Raw genomic sequence first — 14,365 nt, forward strand, 5'->3', positions numbered from 1 at the left:
CAACTCCTTACCAGACTAACAAAAATCTTTCCAATAAAGGCCTTTTAATCTCAGTTCCAAATACTTGATACAGCATAGCCACCTTTCAACAAGAAATCAATAACAAAGATAGCTGGAAATCCAAAAATGTGGGAGCTTAAACAATATATCCATAAATAATATTGGCCAATATAGAAGTTTCAAGAAAAATACAAGGGATTTGAAACCAAATGACAATAAAAATACACTGTATAAAAATTTGTGAGATACAGTGAAAGCAGTGTTTACAGGGAAATTTTTATCATTTAATACATGTTTTAAAAAAAGATCTAAAAATCAGTAACCTAAGCTAACGTCTTAGAAAATTAGAAAATGAGCAAATTAAGTTCACAATAAGCAGAGGAAAATAAATAAAAATTAGATCAGAAATCAATGGAATTGAAACAAGAAAAAAAGATATTAAAACTAGATATTTGAAAGTATTAATGAATTAAAAAAAACTAGCCGGTCTAGCCAAAAACAAAAACAAAAGAGAGATGACAAATTACCAAAATCAGAAAAGAAAGAGTCGTCATGGAGGCCTCAAGACACTAGCCAAGAACGTATTGTGTAATCATTCTAAACCAACCGTAGGCAATTATCAGGACTTACCTGGCAGGCCTCACTGCAGAAAGCCGTCCTCCCCAAGCTGACTTAGCACACAGCCCATACGTTGCTGTGTCAAAAGGAAATTAGTGCATTCAAAGACTAGGACTGCTCTGACTGGCCCATGGTCTTATATATAGTTACTTTCTAGCTCAGGTGCCTCACTTCAGAGGCCACTTTTTCAAAGCCTTTCAGCTGAGGCTTTCCTCTGGTGCCTCTACCAAGACTCCCAACTCCCCCTTATGGGGAATGGGGCCTTAAAGACAATCTTCCTTCTCAAAGACTCAGTATTAAGTGCTTTCATACTCTGAGGCTTCCTCTCACTTCCCCTCCCAGTCCGTGTGACCCAGAATACTGGAGGAGTCCTTTGTTAGGAGCACCCTTGGCATTGAGACAATTCCCACCTGTGTACTAATCCACCTGATCCTTATCTAGCACCATTCCAAGGAGAAAATTGGAAGGTGGGATGGGGAGGAGTTGACACTTTCTCGGGTTTAACCTCCCCCTTATATTATCACAGCAAGTGATTAAAGGCTTGGCTTTTATTGTACTTTCATTTTGGCTTGTCTTGACTACTCTGACACTCAATAACTCAACTCTCTTAAGTTCTATTAAAAAAGAAATGCCATGAACAATGCTATGCCCACAAATATGGTAATATAGATGAAATGAAGCCAATTCCTAGAGGACAAAATCTACCAAAACTTGCAAAAGGATTAATAAGATAATATGAACAGGTCTAAATTTATTAAAGATATTGAATAATTGGTGACCTTCTATAAAAGAAAATACTAGCCTCATATGGTTTCACTGGTGAGTTCTAGCATACATTTAGGTAAGATATAGTACCAATTCAACTCAATCTTTTCCAGAAAAATCTAAGCACATTAGACATTTCCTACCTCACTCAATGAGGTCAGCATTGTGCTAATATCAAAGCCTTCTCCCTGGTCTTTGAAAATTCCTGATCCTTGGGATAATCTCTCACAATTTCCAGTTTTGAGAGGAATCCAAGTTAATTCAAGTAGGTAACTGTTACTGTTGCTTTCAATCTCAGCTTAAAGATAATTTCTTCAGAGAAAACTTTCTGACCTCTTCCTCAGAACTCAAATCAAATTTTTCCATGAGTCTTTCAGAGTATACCCTTTACTTTACAGCCAAAACATTTATTGCAAATTTCAATGGTATATCATTTTACAGACATTTACTGGATTTTGATATCCATGAAGAAAGAGACCATGCCTATTTGTCCACTGTAGCCACAGTCTTACAATATCTGACATGTAAATGAGTCTCCATAAACATACACTAAATGAACAAATAAGCTATATCAAGCAGAAAATATGACAGAATGGAAATTATGGCAGAGGCTATATAGACACAAAAATCCACAATGGTCTCAAAGTAAATAATTTAATTGAAAAAAAATACCAGGAATATTTTATAAATAGATACAATTAACTATGTTCAATAATTTCATTTCAGAAATATTGAAAATAACAAGAAAATATAAAATATCTGAAATAAAAAACTGACCTGTGACAGATGACTCATAGCCATACACATATTTCTTTTGTATTATGTGAATATCAACTATGATATATAGCTAAAAGAGAAGTCCAAATATAGGAACACATTTAATGTGTTAACTTTTGTTTATACACAAGATAGAGCAATGTCCTAAGATGCTTACACGTAAGTATAAAATAAAAAATTAATGCTGAGGAATATCTTGAGACTAATGAGGGAATAAAGGAGTCAATAAAGGAGAAAATAAGGTATTAGTAACCTGCAGTATCATATCTGGGATTAAAAAAAGTTGTGAGATGTTTATTTATTTATTATGTAGAATAAAAAAAAGAAGAAGAAGAAAAATTGGGGCATGTTCCAAAGTAAATTAATGTTCAGTGTTCCCAAAGGATTGTGTTTATGTGTAACCTAAAAGTAAATATCACAGAAATTAAAAAAAAATCCAATATGGATGAAAAATGATTTGTAAAAAGTAATCAAGTATATGAGCAGCTCAGATATGAAGTATAAAATATTGGTTATGAAGAACTGCAGGAAAGAGACAAAGGGCACAGTCACAAGTGCAGAATGAAAGGGAAAGCCAGAGTGAGGAATGAATGAAAAATATCACAGGAGGTCAAAATATTATAGACAATGTGTTTCAAGCATATAAAGGACCAGAGGTCACTCTGAAGAAGCCTGCAGAGTAAAAATTATAAGAATAAATTATCGACCAATGAAATAGATATTGCTAAAATATTAAATTAATTCCTTGCTTCCTTGTCTCAGTTTTCACAAAGAAAATAAGGGACAAATGCTAGGAACAGACATTAATTTCCCTTGGGAGAGAAAAGAAATATTACAGGAAATTGTGATCATGCCAGAACAGGTAATCAAAAATAATGGTTGAAACCCCACACACAAAGAATATAAAAACATTCAATAGTCAATGGCCAGGTATCTCTGGATTTTATTGGAGACATCCTAAAGAAAAAATGTAACACAAAAAGGCAAGAGGAGAAATGAAGAATAAAGTTCCTTTGTAGACAGCCTTTTTCTAAAACCTCCTTAAAGGAGATAGACTACCATTTTTTTTTAATTGGAAAGATAAGAGAGCAGCGTAAAAAGCCCTTTCTCTCCTGAAACCCTCAATTCTATTCACATATAAAATCAGTCACAAACATTTATATAATTATTTATTATGCTGCTTACAAATATATGCACCTGATTTTGGCATTACACAGGAGAAAAGGGATTGGGAATAGATAGGGCTAAGTATTTAATTCTAAACAAGTAAATATAAGTCTGTTTATTACAGCATAAATGAAATGAATAGGATCTCTCTGTCAAAAGTATAGAAAAGCCAACTAAGATCAAAATTTATTTATAAATTATACATTTAAGTTGTTTATTTACTGCTTTTAATTACAATACACAGAAATGAGTAATATGTATATTCAATTACATAAGAAATTCACCTAGGTACCACATTGGTACCTGGGTTCAAGATGGAATCAACGTAATTTTACATATAAATTCATTCATTCACTCACTCAGTGAATAAATATATAGCCTGCTTTATAAAATCAACTTGTCAGTCTTGTGGACAGTAACACAAGTTACAGCCTCTATCTTTAGAAAGTTTATGTTTTTGAGCAAATTCACACTTGAAATACGAAAGAGTTAGTCGTAGGTAATCTAACAGAATCCTTTATGAAATGTGTGAGACACAAGTGAGGATATTTCCAATTTTGTTTAGAGCAAGGAGAACATCAGAACAGGTGTCATAAGGTGGTTACACCTGATTTAAATTTGTAAGAAGAATAGCTCTGTAGATGGAGATAGGGCTGATGGTGATTTGTGAGGAATATTCTAGGCAGTGCAAGACTTATGGATAAAGTGCATAAATGTATGAATTAGCATGACACCTTCTAAGAACTTAAAGTAAGTCAGGTAAATTCAAAGAAGCAGAGAAGAGGTGATAAGGGGGCTGAGATGGGAATTACGGGATCAAGCTACAAGGAGTCTTTTATTTTCCTCACCTTTATTTATCATTTTATAATTTGATATTAAAAATAATTAATATTTTGTGATCATTTTTCCTTCATGAAAAATATAGAATAATATTGTATCCCAGAGAGCTTTATGTGGTAAAAGCAAAGATTTTTTTATATGATTTCTCCTTCACTAAAAGTGGTCATTGTTACAGCAAGATTCTACTATGTAATTTTTTTATAAGCAGTCATATTAGTTAATGTATACATCTTACAGATAATTGTTTTTGAGATGAATAGAGAAGTAATGATTTTTTTTCTTTCTTAAACATCCCCTTCAGAGAAAAGACCAAATAATGTATTAAAGGTCAATATAGATAAAGAATTTTAGAAACAATGAGCTAGTGCCTAGAACATTTACTAGAGGAAGTGGTTAGCCATGTATGTCATCCTTTCCAATATTATCTTTGTCATTTGAATATTGATAAGTTTGCAAAAATATCACAAAAGGACATCAGAACACCCAGAAATCAATACAATCTGAATGAAACTACCAAACATCTAAGAAAGAAAGAAAGAAAGAAAGAAAGAAAGAAAGAAAGAAAGAAAGAAAGAAAGAAAGAAAGAAAGAGGAAGAGAGAGAAAGAGAGAAAAGAAAGAAATAAGAAGAAAGAAAGAAAGAAAGAAAGAAAGAAAGAAAGAAGAAAGAAAGAAAAAAAGAAGGAAAGAAAGAAAGAATCAGCAGACTTTTTAGTTGCTCCTATTCGTATTTACATTATTAACTGCCCTAAATATTCAAGAAGCCCTGAATCAAATGACAAGTTCATTTAAACTCAGGGAACATGGACAAAAAAAAAAATTCTACCATAAAAATTTTCTGTTCTTTAATGGATCCATTTCTTATCTAGGTTTAAGAGTCTAGACCTAGAAATTTAAAAAATGTAATCTCAACACAATTTTCTAGAGATTGAAAAAAATGTCAAATTGCAATCAGCTTTTAAATGGAACACTATATTTTACATTGAAAATAATATAACACTGTATGTTAACTACACTGGAATTAAAATGAAAGAAAGAAAAAGAAAGAAAGAAAACATTATAAACTAATGTTTATTTGGAAAAGAAAATGTGCTATAATGAATAATTTTTTGAATAAGAAAATTGGGAATTAAGCATGGGAAGATTCAGATAGCAAAATATAGAAAAAAATCTATAAATTACAGAATAAACTAATATTTCAAAATGGTATATCACTATATCTGGATTATCTACTGTGGTGTAACTAACAATTCTAATATTAAGGACTTAAACCAACAATTTATCTTTTTTGGTTCTAGGAGTTAAATGGGCTCAGATGAACAGTTCTCATTAAAGATCTTCCATGTCACTGCAGTCAGATGTTCACTGGGGTTGCAATTAAAGCCTCAACTAGGGTGTAAACTCAACATGGCTTACTCACATGGATGGCATTTAAAGCTGATGATTGCCTTAAAGCTTAGCTAGGGCTGTTAAATGAAACATCAGCAGTCTTTCCATATTCTTTGTGCTTCTAACAGCAATGCAGCTGGGTTTTGAGAGAGAATTTGTCAAGAGACACAGGAAAAGTTTGCAAAAAATTTTAGGATCTAACCTCTAACATCCCAGAATGTTAAATCTACTGCATTCTGCTGGTCAAGTCAGACATGAGGACCAACCCGTATTCTAGTGAAAGGGAATCAGATCCCATCTCTTAAAAGGAAGAACGTGAATACATGGGGCCCATATTTAATTAAAAGAAAATTGAATGGAGAATCTATTGGGAGACCCAGTCATATATGAGAATATAAAATATTATAAAAATATTATGGGGAAGAAAGCAATATCGTTGGAAAGCTTAGAGATGTATTTCTAAAAAAAATAAGTTTGAATACCTAATTACAACAAATACAAGTATAAATTCCCAAAGGTTTAATATTTTCACAATTGTAGAGTATGAAAAACCTTTCTAAGCAACATTTAAAACCTAAAAATCATAAAGAAAATGCTCCACATATTTAAATACATAAAAATAAAAATTCTTTGTTGAAAAACATAAGCAAAAGTAAATATTAAGAAACAAAATTGCACAAAATATTTACACTTATAGAATAAGATTTATACATGTAACATTATTTTATTTAAGAGGCAAAAGTCCCAATTTATTTTTTTTTTCAACGTTTATTTATTTTTGGGACAGAGAGAGACAGAGCATGAACGGGGGAGGCGCAGAGAGAGAGGGAGACACAGAATCGGAAACAGGCTCCAGGCTCTGAGCCATCAGCCCAGAGCCCGACGTGGGGCCCGAACTCCCGTACCGCGAGATCGTGACCTGGCTGAAGTCGGACGCTTAACCGACTGCGCTACCCATGCGCCCCAAAAGTCCCAGTTTAAAACTGGACAGTTTGCAGAGGAGTGTTCTTATAAAATCATAGTGGATATGGGTCAGCTAGTATCAGTTGAAAATATTTTATATTTTAGGCCCTAAAAGCAGCATTTGAAATTGAATAGTTTAGAAACACATGATTCTATAATCTTGATAAAGATACAAATCTCATATCCTCTATTTTGTTAAAATTTGAAGTATTTAAGTAACTAAGCACTGATACTTCATTTGGTATAAAGTGCGTTAAATATTTTTAATTAAATCTGCTTTAATTTACTTTTGAACTTGAGTTTTATTTGAAAACTCTTGTGGGGGCCCCTGGGTTGCTCAGTCAGTTAAGCATCTGACTTGGGGCCAGGTCATGATCTCACCATTCATGGGTTTGAACCCCACATTGGGCTCTGGGCTGATGGCCCAGAGCCTGGAGCCTGCTGCCTCTCTGTGTCTCCTTCTCTCTCTGTCCCTCTCCCGCTTTGCTCTGTCTCTTTCTCTCTCTCTCTCTCAAAAATAAACAAACATAAAAAAAGAAAAATCTTGTGTTTTTTTCATTTATTTGTGGTACTTCTTCTATCATATACAGATGTCTTTTACTATACAAATTCTTGATATCCGAGATCTCATTTTAGAAAAGCCAAAAGTAAAATATTTTCCAATAAATCTGTATGCATTGCTACTTGAATACTTATGAAAACAAGACAGGAGAAGTAACAATTGATACAACAAAAATACAAAGGCTTATCCTATGAAAATCTATATGTGGGCACACTGGACAACCTAGAAGAAACAGGTAAATTCTTAGAAATATGTAATCTTCTAAAATTGAACCAGGGAGGGGCGCCTGGGTGGCTCAGTCGGTTAAGCATCCGACTTCAGCTCAGGTCATGATCTCACGGTCTGTGGGTTCAAGCCCCACATTGGGCTCTGTGCTGACAGCAGGCCTGGAGCCTGCTTCAGATTCTGTGTCTCCCTCTCTCTCTGACCCTCCCCTATTCATGCTCTCTCTCTGTCTCAAAAATAAATAAACAGTAAAAAAAAATTAAAAAAAAATAAATAATAAAATAAAATAAAATAAAATAAAATAAAATAAAAATGAACCAGGGAGAAATAGAAAATCTGACTTTGTTACCCATTACAAGTAACAAAATTGAATTGGTAATCCAAACACTACCAAAAAATAAAAGTCCAGGACCAGATAGATTTACAAGTGAATACTATCAGACGTTTAAAGAAGAGTTAATACTGGGCTACCTGCATGGCTCAGTCAGTTGAGCCTCCAGCTTTGGCTCAGGTCATGATCTCATAGTTCAAGTGTTTAAGCCCCACATTGGGCTCTCTGCTGTTAGCGTAGAGTCTGCTTCAGGTCCTCTGTTCTTCGCTCTCTCTGCCCCTCCTCTGCTTGCTCTCTCTCTCAAAAATAAATGAACATTAAGAAAAACATTTAAAAAAAGAGCTAATACCTATTCTCCTCAAACAATCCCAAAAAACAGAGGAGGACTGAAAGCTTCCAAATACATTCTGCAAGGCCAGCATTACTCTGGTAATAAAACCAGACAAAAATACCACAAAGTAAAGAAAGAAAGAAAGAAAGAAAGAAAGAAAGAAAGAAAGAAAGAAAGAAAGAAAGAAAGAAAGAAAGAGAAAGAAAGAAAGAAAATAAAACTACAGGCCAAAATCCCTGAAGAAGAAAAGCCTGCAAAAATCCTCAACAGAATATTAGCAAACCGTATACAGCAAAACATTAGGTCATTCACCATGGTCACCAGGAATGCAAGAATGGCTCAATATTCAAAAATCAAAGTCATACACCACATCAGCAAAATGAAGGATTATAAACCACAGGATCATCTCCATAGAAGCAGAAAAAGCATTTGACAAGATTCAACATCCATTCATTATAAAAACTCTCAACAAAATGGAACTAGAGGGAACATAACTCAACATAATAAAGACCATACATGAAAAACCCACAGCTAACATCACACTTAATGGTGAAAAATTAAGAGCCTTCACTCTAAGGTCAGGAACAACACAAGAATGTTTATCTACCCTTGCCACTTTTATTCAACCTAGTACTGGAAGTCCTAGCCATAGCAATCAGACGAAAAACAAGTAAGAGGCATCCATACTGGTAAAGAAGTTAAACTGTCACTATTTGCAGATGACATGATTCTCTACATACAAAATCCTAAATATTCCACCAACAAACTATTAGAATTGATAAATTAATACAATAAAGTGCAAGAATACAAAAATAACACTCAGAAATCAGTTGTTTCTATACACAAACAACAAAGTCACAGAAAGAGAAATTTTAAAAACTAATATCATTTACACTTGCACCAAAACAAATAAAATACCAAATAAACTTTACCAAAGGGGTAAAAAAACTTGTACTCTGCAAACTATAAAACACTAATGAACGAAACTGAAGATGACACAAATAAATGGAAAGGTATTCCATGCTCATGGATTAGAAGAATTGATGTCATTGAAACCTCCATGTTACCCAAAGCAACGTACAGATTCAGTGCAATCCCTATCAATATATCAACAGCACTTTTCACAAAAATAGAACAAATAATACTATAATCTGTATGGATCCACTGAAGACACTGAATAGCCAAAGCAATTCTGAGAGAGAAAAAAGGTGGCGATATCACAATTCCAGATTTCAAGATATATTACCAAGCTGTAGTAATAAAAACAGCATGGTACTGGCACACACACACACAGACACACACACACACACACACACACACACACACACATAAAAACTAGATTAATAGAACAGGATAGAGACCCAAAAAATAAACCCTCAATTTTATGGTTAATATCTCTTACAAAGGAGGCAACAATAGACAATGAGGAAAAGACAGTCTTTTCAATAACTAGTGCTGAGAAAACTGGATAGCTACATGTAAAAGAATGAAATTGGACTATTTTATAACACCATGTACAAAAATAAACGCTAAATGGATTGAAGACCTAAATGTGAGAACTGAAACAATACATGTCCTAGAAGGGAGCCCAGGCAGTAATTTCTCTGACATTAGCCATAGCACCATTTTTCTAGATATGTCTCCTAAGACAAGAGAAACAAAAGCAAAAATAAACTATTGAGACAACATCAAAATGAAAAGCTTTTGCACAGCAAAGGAAACCTTCAACAACACTAAAAGACAACCTACATGATGGGAGAAGATATTTGCAAATGATATATCCGATAAAGGATTAGAATCCAAAATATGTAAAGAACCCATTCAACTCAGCGCCAAAACAACAAATATACAATTAAAAAATGGGCAGAGGACCTGAACAGATACTTTTCTAAAGAATACATACAATTCTTTCCAAAGAAGACATACAATAGACAAGGAAAAGATGTTCAACATCACTAATCATCAGGGGAACACAAAGCAAAACCACAATGAGATATCACCTCGCACCTGTGAGAATGGCTAAAATCAAAAAGACAAGAAACAAGGGTTGGCAAGGATGTAGAGAAAAAGGGAACTTTTGTGCACTGTTAGCAGAAATATAAAATGATACAGCCACTGTCTAAAACAGTGTGGTGATTCCTCAGAAAATTTACGATAGAAATACCATATGATCCACTGATTCCACTACTGGGTATTTACTCAGGGAAAATGAAAACACCAACTTGGAAAGATATACGCACCCTTATGTTTATTGCAGCATCATGTACAATAGCTAAAATATGGAAGCAACCTGTCCACTAACAGATAAATAGATAAGAAAAATGTGGTGTACATATACACAAAGGAATATCACACAACTGTAAAAAAGAATGAGTTTGTGCCATTTGAGACAAAATGGACGGACCTAGAGGGAATTATGCTAAGTGAAATAAGTCAGACGGAAAAAGACAAATACCATATGATCTCACTCATAAATGGAATAAAATAATGAATAAACAAACAAAAAGCAGAATCAGAACTATAAATATGGGGAATAAATTGATGGTTGCCAAAAGGGGGAGGTTGTGGGGATTGGGAAAAATAGGTGAAGGGGAGAGGGCAATAGAGGCCTCCCATTATAGAATAAGTAAATCATGGAAATAAAAATCACAGTATAAAGAATACAGTTAATGATATTGTAATAGTGATATAATGGTACAGATGGTAGCTCTATTTGTGGTGATCATAGCATAATGTATAAACTTGTCAAATCACTAAGTCGTACATCTGAGAATAATGTAACATTGTAACATTGTATGTCCACCATACTCAAAAAAAATGTAGAGGGATGCCTAGGTGGCTCAGCCAATTAAGCATCTGACTCCCGGTTTTGGCTCAGGTCATGATCTCACAGTTTGTGAGATCAAGCCCCACATTGTGCTCTGTGCTGACAGTGCAGAGCCTGCTTGGGATTCATTCTTTCTCCTTCTCTCTCTGCTCCTCTCCCACGTGTGATCTCTGTCTCTCTCTCTCAAAATAAATAAATAAAATTTAAAAATTAGAAACTAAGCAAATTAGGTAATTTGGTATACTATACTTATTCTTAAGTATAGTTAAAATATATAATTAAGAGCACAGTGAGATTTCAGTGAAAATAACAGACTCATGTAAAAGTTGTAGAATATTTTCACAAAAATGTTTTAAAACCACTAAATCACTGTAATACTTGAAAAACTAAAAAAGAATATAGAATGCGTGCAACCAACAATGGAATACTTGGTTACAAATACATACAATAAAAATCTGATATAAATGAAAGAAGACATAGACCAAACCACAATTATAGTTGGAGATCTGAATCTTCTTAGGAATCAGCTGAACAAGTAGACAGAAATCACTACATAGAAGATCTGAACAGAACTATGAAATAAGTTGACTAAACAGACATTTATAGAAACCAAGAAAAGTAGAATACACATTGTTTTCAAGGGTACATGGTAAACCCATTAAGATACATCATATTTGGGCCATAAACAAATTTCACTACTTTTAAAAGAACTGAAATCTTATGAAATATGTCTGGGACCACAATGGAATTAACTAAATCTCAGTAACAGGAATATATCTAAGAAATCTCGAAATATTTGGGAATTTAAAAGAAACATGCTATAAATGACCCATGGTCAAATAAAAAGATACATTAGGAAATATTTTTAGTTAAATGGAAATAAAAATACAATATATCAGAATTTGTGGGATTTGTCTAAAGCATTGCTTATAGTGAAGTCTATAGCACTGCATGCTTATGCTAGAAAAGATTAAATGTCTCAGATAAGGTACCTAAACTTTCAACTTGAAATACTAGAAAAATCAGGTAAAATTAAATTCAAAGCAAGCAGAAAGAAGAAAATAATAGAAAGTAGAAATGATAAAGAAATCATTGAAGCAAAACCTTTTTTTTAAATCAGCAAATTAATAAGTCTGGTTAGAGTGAACAAGAAAAAAAAAGAACAGATACAAATATCCAATATTAGGATGGAGTACATATCACTAAAGATTCCATTGACATTAAAGTATAATATGAAAACATTATGAACAACTTTATGCCCATGAATTCATCTGGACAACTTCCTGAAACACAAAATTCCAATGCTCATTCAAGAAGACATTTATAACTTGGACAGTTATATATCTACTAAAGTAGGTGTCATCTTAAGATTCTCCAATAAAGAAAAAAAGAAGCCCAATGGGGCTTCTGCCAAATTCTACTAAACAATTAAGGATAATATAATACCAACTACAAGTAAAATTAAATAAGGGAACATTTTTGAACTTATTGTTCAATGCTGTCATTATCTTAATATTAAAGGTAATTATATAACAGAGATATTACAGAAGATATTACAGATCAATGTCATTCATTGTTATGGACACAAAAGTCCTCATTACAATATTTGCAAATCCAATCCCACAAAAATGAAAAGAATAGCACTCTGCATAGCCAAGTAGGTAAAGGGCAGTTACTAAAGGAATGTATGTTTGGTTAAAAATTGAAAATCAGTAAGTACAATTTACCTTATCAACAGACTAAAGAGGAAAAACCAATTGAAAATCTAAAATATGCAGAAAAGGGGCTGCCTAGGTGGTCAGTCGGTTAAGTGTCCAACTTCAGCTCAGGTCATGAGCTTGGGCCCTGCATCAGGCTCCATGCTGACAGCTCAGAGCCTGGATGGATCCTGGTACAGATTCTGTGTCTATCTCTCTCTGCCCCTCCCCTGCTCAAACTCTGTGTCTTTCTCTCTCTCAAAAACAAATAAACATTAAAAAATATTTAAAATATGCAAAAAAGTTATTGATGAAATTCAACAACTATTCTGATAAAAACTCAAAGCAAACTAGAAATAGAAAGGAACTTACTAATCCTAATAAAACATCTACAAAAACTATTGGGAATATCATATTTAATGGTTTAAAAATTGGTTGCTCTCCTCTTAAGATTGGGAACAAGGAAAGGATGTGCACCCTATCAGTCCTATTTAGCATCATACTAGATGTCCTAGCCAGTCAGAGAAAAAAGAATAAGGATAAATAAATGTCATATATATTGCAAAGGAAGAAACCAAATTATCTGATTAACTACATGGATTTTCCCAAAAAGTCTATAAGAATTAAAGTTAATGGAACTAAAAAGTGAATTTAGTAAGAATGCAAGATACAAGATCAATAATAAAAATCAGTAATATTTCTACATGCAGGCAACGAACAATTGGAAATAATTTTTTAAAGTAAAATCTAAAATATCACTGAAACCATGCAATGTTTACATATACAATCTGCTTCTCACAAATGCATTGAACAAACTATAGTTATGAAAGTTTATATACTATTATGAAATTTTGAATTCAGGAAATCTATAATATTGAAATGACAAAAAATAACCAACCATCTCTTGATATCAAACTTGCCTTGTAATAGAGACACTTCTCATAGCGATGGTAGAGTAATTAATCAATAACAGCCATGCAGCAGCAAATGCCAGAGGAAAAGAAGCAACTTGTTTATGGATATCATGGATGTCACAAGATGAAATATTAGCTCTAGACTCAGTGGTTAGATTTCAAATGCAAAATGCCATGGGAAAGATAAAGAATTTGTGCGAACTTACACTTAGAGTAAATTACTTATATACTTTTTTCACTAAGAATATACTTCAAGATAGAATGACTATAAAGCACAAGTCTATAAGGAGCTGCTAAGGAAGGTAGCTGGTCATGAAGAAGGGGTAAGTCTCAGTTACTGGTCTCTCAAAGATTTCTAAAGACATGCTACCTATTTTAATATCATGCCTAGAAAGTCTTATTTAAAATAACATACAATTATGAATTGATACCTCAATAAAAGACAGAATAAATGTGCACATTAAAAATTATCAGAGGGGCACCTGGGTGGTTCAGGTGGTTAAGCGTTTGATTCTTGATTTAGGCTCAGGTCATGATATCACAGTTAGTGAGTTTGAACCTGCATCTGGTTCCGCACTGAATAGCTTGGAAACTGCTTGGAATTCTGTCTCTCCCTCCCTCTCCTTCTGTCCCTCCCTGCCACACATGCATGTACTCGAAAGAAAGAAAGAAAGAAAGAAAGAAAGAAAGAAAGAAAGAAAGAAAGAAAGAAAGAAAGAAAGAAAGAACGAACTTTAAAACAATTATCAAGAGGGGCACCTGGGTGGTGCAGTTGGTTAAGCATCCGATTTCAGTTCAGGTCAGGTTTGTGAGTTCCAGTCACACATCAGACTTTCTGCTGTCAGCACAGAGCCCATTTCAGATCCTCTGTCTCCCTCTCTCTCTGCCTCTCTCTCAAAAATAAATAAACATTAAAAAAATTAATTAATTAAATAACTATCAGAGCTCTTAACTGGAAAG

The sequence above is a fragment of the Acinonyx jubatus genome, chromosome D1, assembly GCF_027475565.1.
Source record: "Acinonyx jubatus isolate Ajub_Pintada_27869175 chromosome D1, VMU_Ajub_asm_v1.0, whole genome shotgun sequence".
Taxonomy (NCBI): domain Eukaryota; kingdom Metazoa; phylum Chordata; class Mammalia; order Carnivora; family Felidae; genus Acinonyx; species Acinonyx jubatus.